The 21,015-nt window shown below is 40.7% G+C and overlaps 1 long non-coding RNA gene across 1 annotated transcript; it reads right to left on the bottom strand.

The window, feature by feature from the left end:
• Window positions 1–7,182: 7,182 nt before the first annotated feature.
• Window positions 7,183–13,058, bottom strand: LOC145419811 (uncharacterized). The gene is made up of 2 exons (XR_013901145.1): window positions 8,626–13,058; window positions 7,183–7,576 (listed from the first exon to the last, which is right to left on the bottom strand). It is a non-coding gene; the product is annotated as an uncharacterized LOC145419811 (long non-coding RNA).
• Window positions 13,059–21,015: the final 7,957 nt, after the last annotated feature.

Raw genomic sequence — 21,015 nt, 5'->3', positions numbered from 1 at the left:
CTGCCAATGAAGAGAGGCAGATGGTTGTTATGACCCCTCTTCCGGAAATCTACAATGATCTCCTTGGTCTTTTTGGTGTTTAAGACCAAGTTATTGTCGTGGCACCATGACTCTAGTTGTTGCACCTCTGTCCTATAGTTTGTCTCATCATTGTTGGATATAAGTCCGAGCACTGTAGTGTCATCTGCAAACTTAACAATGAGATTGGACGCGCAGGAGGAAATACAGTCATGGGTGAAGAGAGTGTATAGCAGAGGGCTCAGAACACACCCCTGAGGGGCACCGGTGTTGACCACAAGGGTGGAAGAGGTGTTCTTACCCACTCTGACACTCTGTCTACGGTTAGTGAGGAAGTCCACAATCCAGTTGCACAGAGAGGAGTTAAGTCCCAGTTGGTGGAGTTTGGGACGGAGTTTGTATGGCCGGATGGTATTAAAAGCCGAGCTGTAGTCTACAAAGAAGAGCCGTGCATAGGTGTTCCTGTGTTCCAAGTGCTTCAGTAATGTGTGCAGCACTGTGGCGATCGCATCCTCGGTTGACCGGTTCTCCCTGTATGCAAACTGGTGCGAGTCCAGGGATGGTGGAAAAGCAGCTCTGATGTGTTTAATGACCAGTCTCTCCAGGCATTTGGCGGGAATGGGGGTGAGTGCCACAGGTCTGAAATCGTTCAGACATGTGACATTTGACTGTTTTGGGATGGGAACGATGGTTGCTGCTTTGAAACAGGATGGTACCAGTGAACAGGACAACGAGGTGTTATATATAGAGGTGAAGACGTCCGCCAGGTCCGCAGCACAGTCTTTTAGCACCCGGCCCAGCACTCCATCCGGCCCGGCCGCCTTCCTGGTGTTAATGCTCCGGAACACACGCCTCAGCTCATGAGTGCTCAGGACCGGAGCAGGGTCGGTTGAGGGGAGAGGGGACAGGACAGGGTCGGTGTTCTCCCTGTCAAAACGGGCATAAAAGAGATTTAGATCCTCAGCCAGAGTAGAACTGTCGGCTGAGGGTGATGGTGTTCTTCTTTTGTAGTCCGTGATAGCCCTGATGCCCTCCCAGACCTGCCTTGGGTTTGTGTTGTTCTCAAACCTGGCCTCGATACGCCTCCTGTGCTGCTGCTTGGCAGTCTTGATGCCTCTTCTCAGGTTGGCCCTGGCAGCACTGTATGCCTCCTGGTCCCCGGATTTGAAAGCGTTGTTCTTTGTTCGAATAAGTTGTTGAACTCCGTGTGTCATCCAGGGTGGATTATTAGGGAACACACGGAATCGTTTCCAAGTTGTTACATTGTCCACACAGAAACAGATGTAGTCCAAGACAGTGGAGGTGTAACTGTCCAATGCGACACGATTGTCAGTGTCCTGCACCTTGAATACATCCCAGTCTGTGCAGTGGAAACAGTCCTGAAGCATCGGAATAGCATCCTGCGGCCATGTTCTCACGGTTTTGGTTGTAATCCCAGTGCTCTTGATCTTTTGTGTGTATATTGGGTGTAGCAGAAGGGAGAGATGGTCTGACAGACCCAGGTGGGGATAAGCCTGGGCTCTGTACGCATTCGCCATGTTGGTGTACACCTGGTCCAACGTTCTATCTCCTCTGGTAGCACACTTCACATTACGGTGGAAATTGTGAAGTACAGATTTCAGGTCCGCGTGGTTAAAATCCCCAGCCGCAATAAAGACACTGTCCGGGTGTGCTACCAGGCTGTTATTGATGCTGCTGCTCAATTGTGCTAACGCTAGCTTAGCATTAGCATCTGGTGGAATGTAAACAGCGCAGATGTAAACGGCAGAAAATTCCCGAGGGAGATAGAATGGACGGCACTTTAACACCAACAGTTCTACCTCTGTACTGCACAGTTTTTCCGTTACCGTGACGTTCGTGCACCAAAGGTTGTTAATATAGATGCACAGCCCCCCGCCAGTCTTCTTACCCGAGTCCGCAGACCTGTCGGCTCAATAGGCGGTGCGGCCTGCTAGATCGATAGCCGCATCGGGAATGGCGCTGTCCAGCCAGGTTTCAGTGAAAATCATGCACGAACAGTTATTAAAAGTCCGTCGAGTGGCGATCTGCAGTCGTATTTCATCCAGTTTGTAACGGATTGAACGGGCGTTGGAGAGGAATATGATCGGGAGTGGTGGTTTAAACGGACTAGTCTTTAGCCGTGCCCACAGGCCTCCCCGCTTGCCTCTCTTCTGCCTCCGCTCGCAACGTCTCCTCCTGCGGCTTGCTGTTGCGGGTAGCCCCGGGGGTTGCTTAACGATCTCCGGGGGGATGAGATACTCGGATGTTAGTTGAAGATCTCCACGGCTTAGTTGTAGTAGATCATCTCTGTTGTATTGAAGTAACCCCAGACTGTGTAAAATAATACACAGTACCACCAAAAGTGCAAAAGTGTAGGAGCTCCGGGCCGCTGCGTCTGTGCGCGCCGCCATCTTGGTTCCTGACTGGAGTATTTAGTCTAGGTCCATTACTTTAAAAGACATTTAGCCTTTAGAAATTGAATCTTCCTTTTGATATGCCGTGTATTTTACAAAATAAGCAGACAACACATTTAAATCCAAACACATTTATACTGGAGTCATGTTTGCTCATATGTTGCTGAAAGAAACTGCCATCTAAGGCAGCATGCTGTCTGTCCACAGACCTGAGATGGCAGAGGAATGATGGGGAATTACAGCGGTTTGGTTGGTTGTGGGATTGCAGCGGCGATATGGTTTCGTATAAACTGTAATACTGTGGAGTGCGCTCTCTGGCAGCGCGTTCTGTACTGAAAAAGAAACTGATAAACCATTTCAATGGATCGCAAGTCGTTTAGATAAGTTGCTCTTTCTGGACCTTGGTGAATACACATCCCTTTTCCCCACAAAAAATGCACAAACACAGCTCAGTTGCACACCCACCTGCCTTTGGGCCCTTGTTTTCCATCGTGTTGAGGCGCTCGTCAGCAGGTGTGTGTTCCAGAGGTAAAATGATGTTTCTGCCCTCGACGACATGGGAGAGCTATCTGTGTAATAGAATTATCTGGAGAGGCCACTCAAAATTAACATAATACAGACTCAAAATGTAAATTGTCTTTTCTGTGAAATGTAATGTGCATATGAATCTGCTCTCTTGCTCTTCTCTGTCTTATCATCCTCTCTCTCTCGCTCTCTCTCTCCCCCCTACACTTTCGCTTTCTTATTTCCTGTTTCTGGGAACTGATAAAAATCCTCTGTGTTGATGTGGCCGCACACACACGTCCACACATTTTGGGTGCAAATACTTGAGAGGTGTGTGTTCCGCTGACACGTGTGAAGCTAAATGCCAACGTACCATTTAAGAGAGAAAGGGCAGCAGCACATCCAACCTTTGTAGTGTGTCATTCAGCGATGTTCACAGCCGTTCACATATAAAAATGAGGTCTCCTCTGTCCCGGGGAGCAGCGGATCCCTTTCACCCCATCAGGCAAAGGAGAGGAGGGGATGTTAACAACCACACAGACATCTGTCGAATGGAGGGAGGAGGGACAAACAAGAACAGGAAAGACTTTCTCCCCCCTCTTCATTACCCTGAATTTAATATGGTCACCTCGTTCCTTCTCAGGATTTATTTCACCTTTTCCTTGTTTCCTGCATGCTCGTCTCCTTATTCCCTTCCTGTCACACTGCCATGATGAGCACTTTCAGAGTGTTCAACTATTGCATTTAGCCATTCAGAGAGTTTGATAAAGCTACAATCCCCCCCCCCCCGTGCCTCAGAATTACATGGCAAAGGGAAAAGGCCACCTCTTTTTCACTAAATGCCTCTCCCATTCATTCACATGACAGCAAAGTAGTATGTCTTTTCCCACGGTAAAATGTCAGATTTGAAAGCCCTCTATTCGATTAATGTTTAGAGTAAGGTTGTGAGCCACCTTTAAACCGAGAAGTATTTTACAGTCAAATAAGAGCACCTCTAATTTGGGGGATGGGAAGCTGGATTGGCAGTGGAATCACAGATTTTTCCCTATGTCTTTTGTAAAGAGCACTTCCACAATGAATGTATATGGATTTGCTTGGAATGGTTCTGAATGCTGTCAGCTTGGCATTCAGACTTTCTATGTATGTTGTTATTTAGCCGCCTTATTATCTATCTGGTCATTGGTGATCCATCTAGGGTTCAGGCTATATCCTCCTCGTGTCTTGTCTGAGCCAAAAGACTGCAATGGCAAAATGTTGAGACTTTGAAAGGTAAGATGTTGTCCTTTCATATCTACGTATTTAGCATGAGGCTAAAACAAGCCTAAATCCTGATAAGGACAATGAATTCTCTTTCATGAAATTAATGCTTGGCATCGATATCATAACTCTTCTGACTATCAAATGACAGAGAGGAGAAGCCCACACAAAGAAATGAAAAATAGGGGTACTGATCTTTGTGTCATTCCGGTACAGACATACAAGACCCCAGAACGTTTACACGTTAGCATTTTACCCTGTTTGGATATATCGTTGACCTATGCATCTCATACTGCCAGCTTGTCTGTAAGAGAGACTGCGCTCTATTGAACGAGAAACCAATATCTCTTAAAAGGTTTTGGCGGCAGTTAATCGCAATTTGAAGCAATTTTGAAGTCAACATGCCAGCATCAAACATGACTCTCATCTCTCTCATCTCTTTCTCAACCACATGGCTCTGAAGGAGCGAAACACACTGACAGAACTTTGCAAAATATTTCTAGAAACAAAGGGTTTCTACTGCCCAAAACCTGCTGTTGCAGTTTCTGCTACACTAACATGCATTTGAGGAAGAGTTACGGCTGATAACTTTTAAAAGAGCTTAAAACTTTACTTGGGAGCTCAGGAGGTTGGAGGTTCAATCCCTTGCTGCTCCAGTCTGTGTGCTGAATATACTTGGGAAAGATGCTAATTCCAAGTGTACACTGAATGTTATGTATAAAGCCTTTAAGTACAGGAAAAAGTGAAATAGTCCATGGTCATTTTTCTAATCTGTTCATGTAGTTATCAGTTTTACTTTAAAGGAAAGTCTCAACTGTCTGGTAAAGAAACCCCCTATGGTGTCATTTGATTACTTTTATTGTTGTTATTATTGCCCCAAATAAAAATAATGGATTGGATTTATATAGCGCTTTTCAAGGCACCCACAGCGCTTTACAATGCCATTATTCATTCACTCTCACACACTGGTGGAGGCAGCTACAGTTGTAGCCACAGCTGCCCTGGGGCAGACTGACAGAAGCGAGGCTGCCATATCGCACCATCGCCCCTCTGGCCAACACCAGTAGGGTAAAGTGTCTTACCCAAGAACACAACGACCAGGACAGAGAGCTCGGGGATCGAACCGACGACCTTCCGGTTACAGATACGCTTCCAAACCCCTGAGCCACGGTCGGGACATTGTTCTTTCTTTTTTGTGTTTGTTCCAGGTGTTTTGTTTTAATTCAAAAACTACTAGTAAATTACCTGTACTGTTGTACAACACATTTTAAAGCAACTTTATAAACTATACATATTTCATAAAGAACCAGCAAAATGCAGAATTTCATTATCTGCAAATGAACAAAGTATTTTTTTTATTTAGCACGTATTTAACACTGTAGAACATAAAAACCCCTTTCCAATGCGAAAGAAAGTGAAAACACAAAATCTAATAAAACAATGCAAAAGAAGAAAGAACAAAAGAAAACAAACAAACAAACAAGCAAACAAGCAAACAAACAAAAACACTTACTGAGGTTTTGTAGTAAGTGTTTATAAAAGGGTTTTCAGTCTGTTTTTAAATGTATGCACAGATATAATTGGTCTGAGGTCAGGAGACAGTTTGTTCCAAAGAACCAGACCACAATAGCTGAAAGCACCTTCAGCACACTTGGATGTGATTCTGAGAACAGTTTATAGATCTGCGCCCGATGACCTGAGTTGTCTGACTGGTCTGTAAACTGTAACCACATCAGCGATGTACTGGGGGCTAAACCACTGAGAGCCTTAAGAACTAATGAAAGTATTTTAAAGTTAATTCTATATTGCACTGGGAGCCAAAGAAGTGCCTTCTGTACTGGGGTAATGTGGTCAGTACAGATACGTGTAACTCATGTTTGCTTTTGAGCAGCTGGTGTTGATTCTCAGCTTCCAGTTCCTGTGTTTCTGTCCTTGAAACGCTTTTATGCTTTCATCCTTTTATGGTTTTGATCAAACTTTCATTTTTGACCCATCATGTTTGTCTATAGTACGTGAGTGACCAAGCCAGAGGTCATTCAGACCTTTCAGGTTTTTATTTTTCTGCCATTCAGAAAACAAAGCAAAACAGTAAGTCACACACTGCCTCTTTCACTGTTGCTCTATAATTCAGCACCAGTGTTTTTAAAATTGTTTTTTATCAAAGACTGAAATAGCTCAGTGCTAACAGTGTCTTTAAAGGCTTTTAAAAAGAGTTCAGACCGAGCTCTTGTCAAGTTTTACTACCATCTTGAAGAAGGTCAAGGGTTGTTTTTCTTCACTGACATCAACATGTACCCCCCCCCCCCCCCCACCCTGTTTTTTATACTTTTTTTTTTCTTCTATTCAAAGACTTGGTGGTTTCACTCCACATATTACTCCTTATTCAAAAGCAGTGTTTGTGTTCTTCACTTGTGAATAAATGTTGGTGGTGAACTGTACAAGCTTCTAGCATATAAACGGAAGGTAGGCTCTCTATGCTGCTAAAATGCAGAGATAGGTTGTGTGTGCTAGTCAGGGCACAGCTATATCCTTCAGTCATGGTTTGCACCGGTTCCACAATGCAAGACCAAGATGTGGGAAAAAAGGATTCTTTTACTGCAAGTTTTTCCTCTTTTTTTTTTTTTTTAAATTCCATCAACTAAATGACTGCACTTCAGGCAGAATGTGCGTTATCATTAAATAGCTTTAAGGCAAGGACCACTCATGTCATGAATTTGTACCTTCAATATCTCTGAAAGATAATGATTGAGGAGCTTGAGAGATGCATCAATTTGCCCTCCTTGAAATCACTGTATTTTATTGAATTGACACTTTGTCAAGGCGTTTTCTTCAGATCAAGGCATCTATAGGCTCCAACTCTGAATCTTTTCCTAAGTAACACTTATAATTCTATGTCCCACAGCTCAAAGGTCATCATAGGAAAATCTAATCGTAGAAAAACTCCAGAAAGAGGATATCAGCACTGATGCTAAAGGCTTTAGAGTTAGTGTACTGAAAAAAAGTGAAACTTTAATAATAAAGAAAAAGCAAACATTAGAAAGATGCAATGGAGATATAAAAATATACTCCCGCATTCTATTTTAAATACATCTCCACTTGAGATTAAATGTTTTCCGGACATGTAGAAAGTGTCCGTGTATAGAATATCTCCCATATACACCCATTTTAGAGAATCTATAGCTCTTCTAAGGTCTTCACTTATCTATCAAAGCAATGACTTTTTGTACTTGTGTCCTGACACAAACGTTCCTGTGGTTTCACCCCAAACATAACATTTTTGAGAGGGGTGAAAGAATTCTGGTCCTCACGTAGCCCTTGGTTCCTCTGGTAGAAACATAGGTAGAAACTTAATTCCTCTAAAGGATCTTCCCTGGGGACAGTTTCTGTGGAGACAAGAGCATACACAGTCTACTGGTTTTAATTCTCACAAGATAATCAATATCATCTCCATGCTATATGCTGTGTTCCATTCAGACTGTCTTAGTCTAAAAGTAAGCAATTTTTAAAATAGATCTTTATGATTGATATGATAGCTGTCTGATGAGGCCAACATGTAAAACTGTAACCAATACACAAGTACTTATCCACTTTCGCTATTGAGTTGCTGTAGATCTACTCTCAAAGCCTGCAGAGGCCACACTGAACGAACTGCAGTGGCCTCATGAGAATTCACGCTTTTTTGTTTCTCATTTTCCACCAATTATGTCCTGGAGACAAACCCAAAGACAAGGCTGAAATAAATACAGAGCAATACAAACACTCATTTGCTTTGTTTGGCTGAAAAGAAACACTCACACATTTTTTTCCTTTGCATTTTGAGATTTCTGATTGCAAAAGTAGTCAAAGAGTATAAAGCAGTGAATAGGAACTCATACATTAATGATTTTTTGCTTTCACATTTACAATAAATCCTCAATACGCACACATCATCTGGAATTCCTAAATTGCTTAAAAAGTTCAATTCAACAGTGTTTTAAAGAGACCTTGTCATGTCAGGCTGGACAATCAATGATTTCCCTCTGGCATTAACGGTTAATCAATACTATTGATCGGCCAAGTAGGAAGACTTCAGGAGTTCATTCACTTGCATACATTTCTGGTTTTGACTTGGTGAAGCACTGTCCATTCTTGATGAGGTTTTGGCATTACAAGGCCAGAACCTAATAATTTCCTTATTCCAAATTAAATATTAAAGAGTAATTAGCCACAGGCTTCAATTTCCTTTTATCATTTATATTTTCAGGAGGCTTAAAATAAAAATGCTTTAAACTTAACAGCCAGTTAAGATTAAACTGTGGCACCACATGGAAGCACACAGTTTCGGGATTTTATTCATGCAGTCTCTTTTCTGCATTTTTCCAATAAAGCACAAAGGAATTGGATTTAATGTCTTGTATACCATATATTTGAAGGTGGAAATTAAAAGCTATACCTCTCTGGGGACATCTCAGGCCCTCCAAGGTATGGAGGCCTATCTCCACCCACCACCACTTCCCCTGCCAGTGGCGGACTCCCGCAGACGTCGGTGCTTTGGTGGTTCTTTGTGTCCGGGGATGGGCGTCCAGGTACACACCGGCTCACCCCTTGGCGGCCGCTTATCGGGGCCTGGAGCCCGGGGCTCGCTCGGGCCACTTCGGAGGTGGGGTGCCCCCGGCCTCTCGGCCTGGGGCTCGGTCACTCAGGCACGGCTGACTGCCGGCGGAGCTCACGGGCGCGTCACTGCAACTCCCCCTGGCTTCTGCTCCGCGGCTGCTGAGTGACCCCTCATCTGGGACTCTCCTCAGCTCTTACTGGGACAGTGGCGCGGCTGCCCCTCTGTTGGTCTTCCTTGGTCTCTTGTGTTCTGGGGTTCTTTGTAGCAACTGAAAATAAAATAAATTCATAATTATAATAAAGGTCAATCAAATGGACCAATATGGCAAGGCCATGATGATCCACTTGGTAAAATAAATCTGCTTGGCATCTTTCTTGGCCTTAAGACAACAATTCTGATGGCTAAAGATCCAAACGGGACACAAAAAAAAAAAAAAAAAGAAAAAAAAAAAGAAATTAAAAGCTATGTACATTGTTTAAAGCATTTTCACTGCTTTCTCTCCACTATATGTATATTATACACAGGCCTTTTAAGAAGTGGCCCATAAATTACTATTAGATCAACATGATTTTACATTTCTATGGACAAAGCAGTTACAACGTTTGGGCCTGTTGTTGTTGATTACAGACTGTAGTAGTAGTGTCATTGTCAAAAAGGCTATATCAAAGAGTGCTGTATCAAAGCTTATTGAAAGTTGACCAGAAGGGGAAAGCTTAATAGGAAAAGATGCACCAGCAGCTGGTATAACCAGGATTGTATGGAAAAGATGATTCAAGAACTTGGGAGAGCCTTCCAAGCAGTGGACTGAGGCTGATTTCAGTGCATCAACAGCCACTATGTACACAGCAGCTTCAGGAGAGGGGCTACAACTAATGCATTTGTAATATGGCTCTTTATGTGCATATCATGGTGACTACGGAAAATGGGGAATCAATTCAATTCAATTCAATTTTATTTATATAGCGCCAAATCACAACAACAATCGCCTCAAGGCGCTTTATATTGTACAGTAGATCCTACAATAACAGATACAGAGAAAAACCCAACTATCATATGACCCGACAGTGGGAAGAAAAAACTCCCTTTTAACAGGAAGAAACCTCTGGCAGAACCAGGCTTAGGGAGGGGCGGGGCCATCTGCTGTGAGCGGTTGGGATGAAAGAAGGAAGACAGGATAAAAGACATGCTGTGGAAGAGAGACAGAAATTAATAACAAGTATCATTCAGTGCAGAGAGGTCTATTAACACATAGTGAGTGAGAAAGGTGACTGAAAGGGAAAAACTCAATGCATCATGGGAATCCCCGGCAGCCTACGTCTATTGCAGCATAACTAAGGGAGGATTCAGGGTCAACTGGTCCAGCCCTAACTGTATGCTTTAGCAAAAAGGAAAGTTTTAAGCCTAATCTTAAAAGTAGAGATAGTGTCTGTCTCCTGAATCCAAACTGGAAGCTGGTTCCACAGAAGAGGGGCCTGGAAACTGAAGGCTCTCCCTAAATACTCTAGGAACAACAAGTAGGCCTGCAGAGCGAGAGCGAAGTGCTCTAATAGGGTGATGTGGTACTACAAGGTCATTAAGATAAGATGGGGCCTGATCATTTAAGACCTTGTATGTGAGGAGCAGGATTTTGAATTCTATTCTGGATTTAACAGGAAGCCAATGAAGGGAAGCCAAAACAGGAGAAATATGCTCTCTCTTTCTACCCTACAGATAACCCAATGGGGTACTGTCAAGAGGAAGATGAGAAACACAAACCTTTTATAAAATGGTAGTATTTGAACAAACAAAACTCCTGTGCCATCGCCTGAACCTGAAGTCTCATTGTGAAGCCTCAAGTTTCATCCTTTGCCATGTTGGGATTCTGACCAGACATGAGTCATGAGGTAGGCCCACTCTAAAGGATACCCTAATTAGTCATCTTTAGTAACTCTAATGTGGACTGTAATATTGAGTGTAAATGAATATCATGTTGTCTTTAAGAAGAGTTGAAGTTGTTAAAGACAACATGAACCAGAACAGTGTTTTCTAAGGTCACAGAACAAGAGAGGGAAATGGTTGCTTTCCCAGGAGTTTTTTGTTTTTATTTATTTTGCAACCATAGCAGTGGAATCCTGTCGGACTTTAGAAAGGCAGTAAATTTGAAATCTAGTAGACCAAACAGCACTGTCTGCAACTGAAATCAAACAAATAATTTCCTCATTAAGTTGATGTGAAAAAGAGAACCTAAATAGAAGTACAGTACATTTCTTTGATTTTCTTTTTCAAAACATGCTATAAAGAAACTGTATTGACAACCAAGAGTTTAGCCCAGAGGTGATGCTGAAGCTGAGAGGTTCAGGGAGGTTTTTTTTTTTTAACGCATTAATGATACATCCATCACAATGACCTGAGGACTTACTGTGCACCTCATTGCACCTCATTAAGTAAACTCAACCATGTTTTCTGTGGATGATGTGTGCTACAGTGGTGCCATGACAAGGACAGGGCATTTTTATGGGTAGCTTCAATGTGAAAGAAAAATAAAATAAATAAAAAAGTCATATGAGCCAACACACTGCATAGATGCTAGCAGGTAAATCGACTGCTGCATTTAATGATTCAATTTCAGATGATCATAGTAGCACATGAAAATGTTTGCCAGAACACATTTTGGGCATATAGTAGATGTGGTGATATGGACATCTTTAACAGATTTGGATTTTTGTAATATTCTGTTTTTGTGGTTGCGCATGTTAACATCCTATCCAGACTTATGAAACTGGGACAACCTGTTATGTGTGTGAACCACTGTGTGCATACATCTTATCCAGATTTATGAACGTGATCAATTACAGCCAGGTTGTACAAAAAACAACAGTACAGCTTTTATTTACTATCTATGATACCCGCTAGTCAGCTGAAAAATAGCTAAAAGCTTAAAATATTTAATGTAAAATCACATTTTGTGTGTATAAGTGGCTGACTTTCTCCACAACAGTCAACTGATATAACTATTATACTCACAGTGATGTCAGGTCATCTGTCATTGCTGAATTAATTCAGCTGTAACATATATATGTATACAGCAATGTGAAATATGTCCAATCCAAGCTTTTCTTGTGTTGGCAGCATGTCACTGGTGTCAGGGATGTTGGCTTTGATCCAGGGGCACAGCAGGTATCTCAGGTCCACAGACGGCCTCCCGCAAGAGGACCAATAAATCACCAGCTCTGACCTTTGCTGGCATCAGAAACCTCAGTGCCTCCAAATGCTAGAGATGAGAGCAAGATTGAGACTTGGAGAAGTGATGATGAACAGCAGATGGCTACGCTCACTACACACACACACTACTGCATGCCACTCACCTCTTTATCTAGCTATATGTCTCCCTCTCTGCATTTGGCCCTGTTAGGTTTACTAAACTGTTTTTCAAATGGATGCATTCAAAAGCTTTCCACCTATTTGGCATGCCCACATTAAAAACATTATAAGAGGAAAACTGTCCAGCAAAAATTAATCCAAGTCTTGATTTGAAAGGTAATAGCTTCCTGTGTATGAAACTGAAAAGTTTGTTAAGCAATTGGCTAAACTGTAATCTAACCCTACCCCTAAGAGGTTCATCCATGACCTGGTGGACACTAACAAGTTAAAGAATCGGGTAAATGTTATGCCATAATACCATTTGATCTGTTTTGATTACCAGTTGAGCTACTATTTAATGTAGGCCAAAATATTTCTCAGAATGTAGGTGCACAATTAGGAAGCTGGGGATTCATTTGACTCACTGAAGTTGGAAATGCAGAGTGGCAACACCAAACCCGATGCTACAAACCAAATTGGTGGTTAAGAATGTAAAGAGTAGTAAAACTATCACATTTTATAGTTATTTAAAGCAGTGACCATGGTTTTGCCACTTTAACACCCTGGTGAAGAAAGCACATCATTGCTTATACCATTTCAGACAATTAAAGACTTTAAACTCAGGGTGCTCATGAACTTCTACACTTGCACCATAGTGTGGGAGTATCACCACCTGGATGGGGACCTGCAGCTGATGAGACCAAAGTCCAACCTTCCCAATCAGCAGGACATGTACAAACAATGCCGATCTAGAGCCAGGAGGGTTCCAGGGGATTCCAGCACCCCAACAACAGTCTGTTCTCTGTCTGCCATCAGGGAGATATCACCGTCTGCTGGCTGCCAAGACAGAAAGAATGAGCTGGAGCTTTTACCCTCAGGCCATCAGAAACTGTGACTTAAGACCCCCCCACCCACTACTGAACTACTTAATTACTCACTCCTGGACTATGGTTGTACCACTAGTAACTGTAACTGTAGTAATGTTGTCTGTTATTACTTAAAAAAAGGAATGTTGATTACAATTCTTTTCTAACTGTATCTTCTTTTTAGTTGTGTATAGATCTGAAAATTGTTTTTAGAAAAATAATCTTCACTCATCCCAGCCTGAATGCTCGGTGCACACTCCTACGGCCAAAAATGTTCTTTCCAATGACCGCCATGAAACATATATTTTGCCCTTTTTTTTTGCCACGCTTTGGATCCCATTCTCTGACATGTATTTGTTTCTTTCAGCGTAGCTCTCTAACTGGCCCCACTGCCCTCCCTGGCTCTCCCTCTCCACCGGTGGCAGAAGATTTCCATATGCGAGCTGTCATGGCCTGGCGGATGCATACTGTCAGGCGGGCGTGTCGTGCCCAGCATGGAGCTTGGCTGGGCAAGATGGAAGGTGAGCCAGCCAACCACGCCACACGGCTGGTGGCCACATTAACCCGTACGTGTCAGAGTGTGCAACACTGACGAGAGGTTGTTGCCCTGGTGTTGCTACATACGTTTGCTGTCTAACACGTCCTTCTTTTCTCCAGCACACACACATAGATTAGAACCCCTGTGGTGCAGAGAGTGTATACATTTATCCTGCCAGTAAAAAAGGGGGTGGGGGGGGGGGCAACACGAGGTCTGGGGAATCAGTAAAGGGTAGAGAACAGAGAGAAGACTGGGAAGAACACAGAGGCTCTTTAAATAAACTCTGTATGGGTTGCATGTAAAGTGCTTTCCACATAGTTTCCAAAGTAAGGGCATCACAGTGAAGCCTGGAGTGTCTTTCTTTTATGTGTTTTGTTATTGTGCACTGAAAATGTGGTTTTAATAGATTTTCTCACTTGATATTTTGTGTAAGAAACAAAAAGAAGCAGAGAAAAGAAGTGGCAGCTAAGTAGAAAAATAATAAAGCAAGATTTTGCTGAGCTCAGTTTCTTGCCCTGCAGTTTCCCCTTACCTGCTTTGATGTTCAGACCAATGGTAAATGATTAATCGGGTGGCTATAAATATAATGAGACTGATCAGACAATGATAAAACAGGAAGTCGAGCACTACAGGAAGAAATTAAGAGCAGATTAAATGTTGGAATGGATTAGAAAGTAAAAGCTTCTTTCTCTTTTTATGGGTTGTTCAGTGACTCCATCAGGGATGTTTTTGGAAGCAGGTTTCATTTTGCGTCAGCCCCCAAACATCTACCAGGATCCTAGGTTGACCCAACAAGCTTTAGGACTGAGTTTAGGATTTTGGTTTTAAGTTTACCCCTTTTTATTATTAAATTTATTCTTGTTTGGAATACCCAATGGAAAAGCCTTCAATAGAAACACAACATCTTGCACACTCCAAAAAAAACTGTTGTTGGATGAACACAATTTAATCATGGCACCTTTTTCCACGTGATTTAACGAAGTACAATAACCCATTTTTGACCATGTTAAACCAACACATTTGGCATTTGGTGGCTTAATGTAATCAGATTACGTTGGATCAACGTAGTATACTTACATTGACTTGAAGTGATTTATTGAAGTATGTAAAGTGAAATTTGTTTTAATTCATTCTACACAAGTTAAAAACTTAGGAAAACACAATGAAATCTTATTGTTTGAACAACTACTTTGTTAATCAAGGCAATTACTGCTAGTCTTGCTTAATGAACCAATTTGGAGGTTGGTGATTTCATAGAGACAAACAATCATTTGCACTTATATTCATGGATAATTTAGAATCACCAATTAATCTAACTCTAGCTGTATAATTACACACAGCAAACCAGCCAGATTGTGGATTTGAACCCAGGCCCTTCTTGCTGTAAGGCAACAGCACTAACCATCACACTATCAAGCTGTCAATCCAGGTTTAACAAAAGTGGGAAAGCTATGATTAAAAGGCTTGATGCAGAATTTTCTGTACGTTTTTGTCCTTGACAGGTTAAACCAGAGGCGGAGCCAGACATTTGAAACACCTGGGGCTTAGCCCTAAAGGGTAGTATGCATGTGGGATTTTTTTTTTTTTTAGAATAGGTAGAATAGGTAGAAATGACTGAAAGATTAATTGGCTCTGTTTTGAGTTTTGTTCAAAAAAGAATGACTTCATATAGGAAAAAAATATATCACATATACAGGACACCTTAAGCTAGGTTTTTAATTAAGCAGCAAGGCAGAACAAAATCAGGGCTGTATCAAGACACAGGGACTAAACCCCAATTCAACCAGACCCAGAACTGATCCGGAATTAAAACAGGACTACAACAGTTCAAAATCAGGACTACTTGGGACTTAACCAAGACAGAACCAGAATCAGAACTAGATGATAGCAGCACTAAAAATCATCATAGACCTGCACTACACTTATTTTTTAATTCTACCAAAGTACAATATTTAGATTGAGAAAAGTTTATATAATTATTTAGTCTTGTTGTGCAAACAAGCCTGCAGAACTTAATAAATATAGAATTTGAAAAATAGTAAACCTAAAAAGAAACACTAGGTACGAGATACATGAGGTCCTGTGATACGGTGATACTTCTGGTAAACAACCATGTGACTAACATGTGAGTCTCACCTGCTCTTGTTTCACCTCTCTCTGTGTGTTCCTCTCTCCTTCTTTGTGCTGACAATCATCAAATATACAGTTGAAACCAGATATTTACACACAAACACTTTTTTAATTGTAACATCAAATTAGACTAAATGTTTATTTTTTTTTAGGTTGATAAATATAAAAACATATTTGTTAACTTTAAGAGTAAAGAGAGAAACTATCTGTATTTCTTAATTGTAAATGGCACCAAATTGTATTCAAACTGAGCCACACTTATGGAGCTCCACAGTTCTCTTCCTGGTGTTTTGTTGACATCTCTTGATGTTCCCATGTCACAGAAACAGGCTCTGTGTTTTGCCTTGTATGCATCCACAGCTGTGCCACCAGTTTACTCACATGGACTCTACGAACCAATCAGAAGCTTCTTCAGCTCAGGATGGAATCGTCTGCAGTTTCTTATTAATTAACAATAAACTTTAGTGTACATGTACTCCTAAATTTGATGAAAGTGATAAAAAATAGAAGCTCTGTCTCTCTTTATTCTGACATTTAACTAATTCAAAAGATATTTCAATATTTATTTATTTTATACTGAACGACATACAAAGCATAATATATAAAATAACATCTACCTGAGTTTTTCTTTGAAAGAAGCCCCTTATGTCCATTCTTGTATATCAGTGCATTACTGAAACCGATTTATTTAGCCATGGAGGGAAACAACTGAAAATATGAAATAAACACATGTAAGCTGAGACTCTCTAAAGAAACAGCATTGTTGTTGTTCGGCTTTTCATTTCGCCATTTGTTGATTCACTTGAAGAGCGAGTAACGTAATATTGGTCAAGTGATCAGTTTGATATCAATCTTTCGTGATTCACCGTCATATTTACATTATTTGTACAGTACGAATGATTTGCTTTGGTACCTGGTCGAACTTCAGTTCTCCTCTGTCTACCTGGCTGCGTTTCTCCAACAGCGCACTCGCAGGCAGCAGCTGCCCCGCCCCCCGCTTAGTGTCTGAGCTCGGATCATACCAATATCAGGGGGGATTCACGCACAGTCATAAATTCCCACAGTGTGCACTATGTGCTTCGAATATTGTGTGTAGTTTTTGTTTTATACAGTTGTCAGCCAGGCATCTAACTATGAAAAAATTACACTCCAAAAGACCCCGGGCTTCTGACAAAACAACCCGGGCTTAAGCCCATTAAGCCACACCCCCGCTCCGCCCCTGGGTTAAACCACAATAAATAGCGATAGCATACATGGGTGGGTGTAGTTGTCTGCCTCAAACAAAACCCAATGCAACCCTAAATGGATCACTGGTGACCTGGAGGGTGTTAAGAGCCAAACCCATTTGGTACAACCTGAAATCTTGTTTAAGTATATTTATTTTTAAAGTTTTTCATTTTTTGATCTCCTGTCAGCATTATTAACATGTGTTTTGTGTGTCATACATTTGATTCACAGGTTCAAGTCTAAGACATGATGGCCTATAAATAAAAGCCTATTTCTTGCTAGTAATTACCCCTAGCAGAGTGACGTGAATGTTTTTGCCCAGATGACAGCTTGTATTTACAGGAAATTCAATATGACATGAACTCTGCATCACTCTTGGCAAAACTGTCAAGCCACTGTTTATTAGGTGTAACTATTCCTAATCAATGCATATACGTAGGCTGATAATACATGGTGAAACCTGCCATTAGCTTATTTAGAACCAAGTGGCAGTTTCATTATATAAAATCAAGATTTCCTCACATTCCAGGTGCTATTTCTATAATTTAAAGTTATGAATAAGTAATGTGGTGCTATTAAATATATGCATTTGTTTTCACACTGCATTATTCACCAAACAAGTAAAAAAAAAATATTGTGTTAACTATAAGTACTGACCTTTCCATCACACCCTCCACCAGGCAGATCTGTCAAGATGGCATCTGAAAATAAAACAAGACAGAGAAAGCGAGAAATCAGAGAATGATGTTAATGCCACATGGAAGATTTGGAGCGGTGACTCATGACTAACTTCCCAACGACGATATCAACCAGCTGTCACCATGGCGCTGACCTTTACTGTGGCCCAGGGTGACCAGCGCTTTAGCGTCAATGTAAACCTGACCCCTGACATTTCCACGGCTCAGTGCCATCGTGAGGGAGTGAAGGGGGGCAGCAATCAGGAGAAATGGATGTGGTGTGTGCATGTGTGTTTCAGCAAGATGGATGAAGAGCATACAAAGTTCATTACCATCACACCTGCAAAGAAACACTCAGCTCCACTGGTGTCTGAATTGTTAAGGTCATTCATATTTTTGATGTCCTTGTGATTTTGAGACACCACAGAGTCTGAAACTGACAAGCAGGGGAAGAGGATGAAAAATAATTTCTTCAAGTGTGTCTCCTCTCTGTAGAGGTCTGCCTGGAGCTGGGTTAATGAGGACATAATTGATTGGGGGTTTTTTTTTTGTTATTTTGAAACTCTTCTCCTATTAAAGAAGCTTCTAGGTTCTAAGGCATAAATATCATTATATCTACAGATAAGTACACATGTTTAAACGTACAGACACAGAAACATGCAGACATTCATTTGAACATACACACATCCATACTTGTATACAGTTGTAAAGTATGGCCCAAAATAAAGCGGAAAGATTAATGGAAAACTAACCTATAAAAGTGTGTTTTCAGTAGCTGTTTAAAACAAATCACAGAATCAGCCAACCAGCCTTGAGGAAGGCTGTTCCAAAGTTGGAGCACCATAACCTCAAGAGCACAGTCACCTCTGGTTTTAAAATGAGAATGTGGCACATGTAGAGTTTTACGTGTTAATAACAGGATTTTAAAGTGGATTCTGAATTTTACTTAAAGCCAGTGAAACAGCACAAGAATTGGTGTGATATATAAAGGCAACTAGTTTTTGTTAGCAGTCTTGCTGCTTGTTTTTTGCACCAACTGGACGACTGAGCAATGCAATACACCTCAAAAGTACAGCTGTGTATCATCTGCATAGCAATGGCAGAAAATCCCATCAAACCTTCAAGTAGATGGCCCGGGAATAACGTTTCTAAAGAAAACAGAAAACAGGTCCAAGGATTGGTCCCTGGGTAAAAAAAACACATATGATTGGTACAGAGGAGGACATACAGTGGCTTACAAAAGTATTCGGCCCCCTTGAACTTTTCCACATTTTGTCACCCACTTTTCAGTTATTTATTTGTAAAAAATGTTTGGAATCATGTATGATTTTCGTTCCACTTCTCACGTGTACACCACTTTGTACTGGTCTTTCACGTGGAATTCCAATAAGATTGATTCATGTTTGTGGCTGTAATGTGACAAAATGTGGAAAAGTTCAAGGGGGCTGAATAGTTTTGCAAGCCACTGTACATTGGTTAATATGAATTCTGAGTATCTGTGTATATATGAAAGTATGAAAGCTATTTGAGAGCAGTACCATTGACGCCAACCCAGTTTTGAAATCTCTTGGTAGGAGTATGCTTAACATGGCTTAACATGTATCATTACCAGCCACCAAGACAGGTCTCACAACTGTTTCTTCTCGGGGAAAAGCAAAAGGTGCGCCAAGAAAACTGATCATAATAGAGTTTTATTAAATTAACATGAAAAAAGCTTCATCGGTTTCCAACAACCACAAGTTGAAATCTAATAACTCTGATCCAAACATGTTTGACAGCTGTATACGGATCAAAAACTTGGCCCAGGAAGATAAACTTAAATGCAGACAAAGAGCTAAGACTTTGTCACCAGGACTAAACTCATGCAAGTCCATATAAATATTCTGTGAACAACAGCAAACACAGTGAACTTGACTAACAGTGAAGCACTGGCTTTATTAAGCCTAGCTGCAGTTGCGGAAATATGGAACAGTGTAGACTCACCAGTGCATTGCTTGCATTTTCTCTCAACTTTGCTGCCTTGGGCATTGCCAACAAAGTTAAGCAGAGTAGAGCAAAAATAAAAGTGCATAAGCAGGAGAACTACTCTTCCATCCATGCCAAACATAGCATACCATGACATTAGCTTTCCACCCGTTTGCACTCAGTATCTAAGTTAAACCCTGCATCTTCACATTGAAACCTATGACACACACCAACTGATCATGGTGCTACGTCAAATGCCAACTAGCCATTGTTTCTCTAAAGCTGCTAGAACTCTAGAACACCGATGGAGCGCTGACTAATACCAAGGGGAAATGTTATCTTGGTACAGTATGCTCCACCTGAAACCCCCTACAACAGGATAAAAACAGCAGTAAAGGTGAGATGATCTCTTGTTTCTCTTCCTAGTTTTCAAGTAGAAAATAGAAGTAAGGAAGTAGCCATCTATGGAGCAGATAATAAAGAGTGTGTGTGTGTGCGTCCACATGTGCAAAAAAAAAAAAAAATGTATATACCGCCTTAATGTTATTCAAGTTCTATATCTTCTTTTTTCATGTATTTAAATTTTTACCCCCAATGCTTTAAGGCATTGTATTGATTTGCCCTTTTAAAAAAGGGTTTCCTTATTGTTTGCAGCTCAGTTTTTTTTATACTGTTTTAAATGTGTGTGTATATGTATATATATATGTATATATATATATATATATATATATATATATATATATATATATATATATATATATATATATATATATATATATATATATATATATATATATATATATATACATACATATCATTTAAAACCAATTAATAGCTTTATTATTGCTGATGATGACTCAGATGATAATGACAGACAGTATTTTATCCAAATAGAAGCAAAATTTCCATGATGTTGACACTAATTGTTATGAAGATTATAATGATGGCATTTGATTGGATGATTAAAATTATACAAGAGTGGTGGTATTGATTGTGATGAGTGTAAAAATGTTAGGGATGATGATGATGAGACTTGGAATGATTTTGATTACAATGATAATCATGATCTGATGATCGTGATAATCATTCTAATGAAATGATGATGACGCAGGATTTGTTTTATTTTGGAAATGAGAATTATGAATCTATAAGCCTGAGATCTCTAAGTCATCACAGGTGACAAAACTAACCTTAGACGGAATATTGGGAAAAACCAAATGGGCTTTTTAGAAAAAAGGAAAGTTATTTTTATATAAGCCAGAATCGTTGCTTTCTTTGGTTCATTATTAATAAAACTTGAAAAAGAAATGAATAAACAAAATTACTAAATATACACATTCTGTTTGCCAACAGTTAGACTTGGGGTTTTAACCAATTATGATTTCCTAGGAAAACATGATGGGGAAAACCGAGCGGACATGCCAGCAAGAGAAAAGTGAGGGAGTCAGAAAGGATAGAAGGAGAAAGAACATGAGGTGTAAAAGCA

Source organism: Astatotilapia calliptera, chromosome 13 (genome assembly GCF_964374335.1).
Source record: "Astatotilapia calliptera chromosome 13, fAstCal68.1, whole genome shotgun sequence".
NCBI classification, from domain to species: Eukaryota; Metazoa; Chordata; class Actinopteri; order Cichliformes; family Cichlidae; genus Astatotilapia; species Astatotilapia calliptera.
Note: the sequence above shows the minus strand (reverse complement) of the source record. Positions and strands in the feature narration are given on the sequence as shown.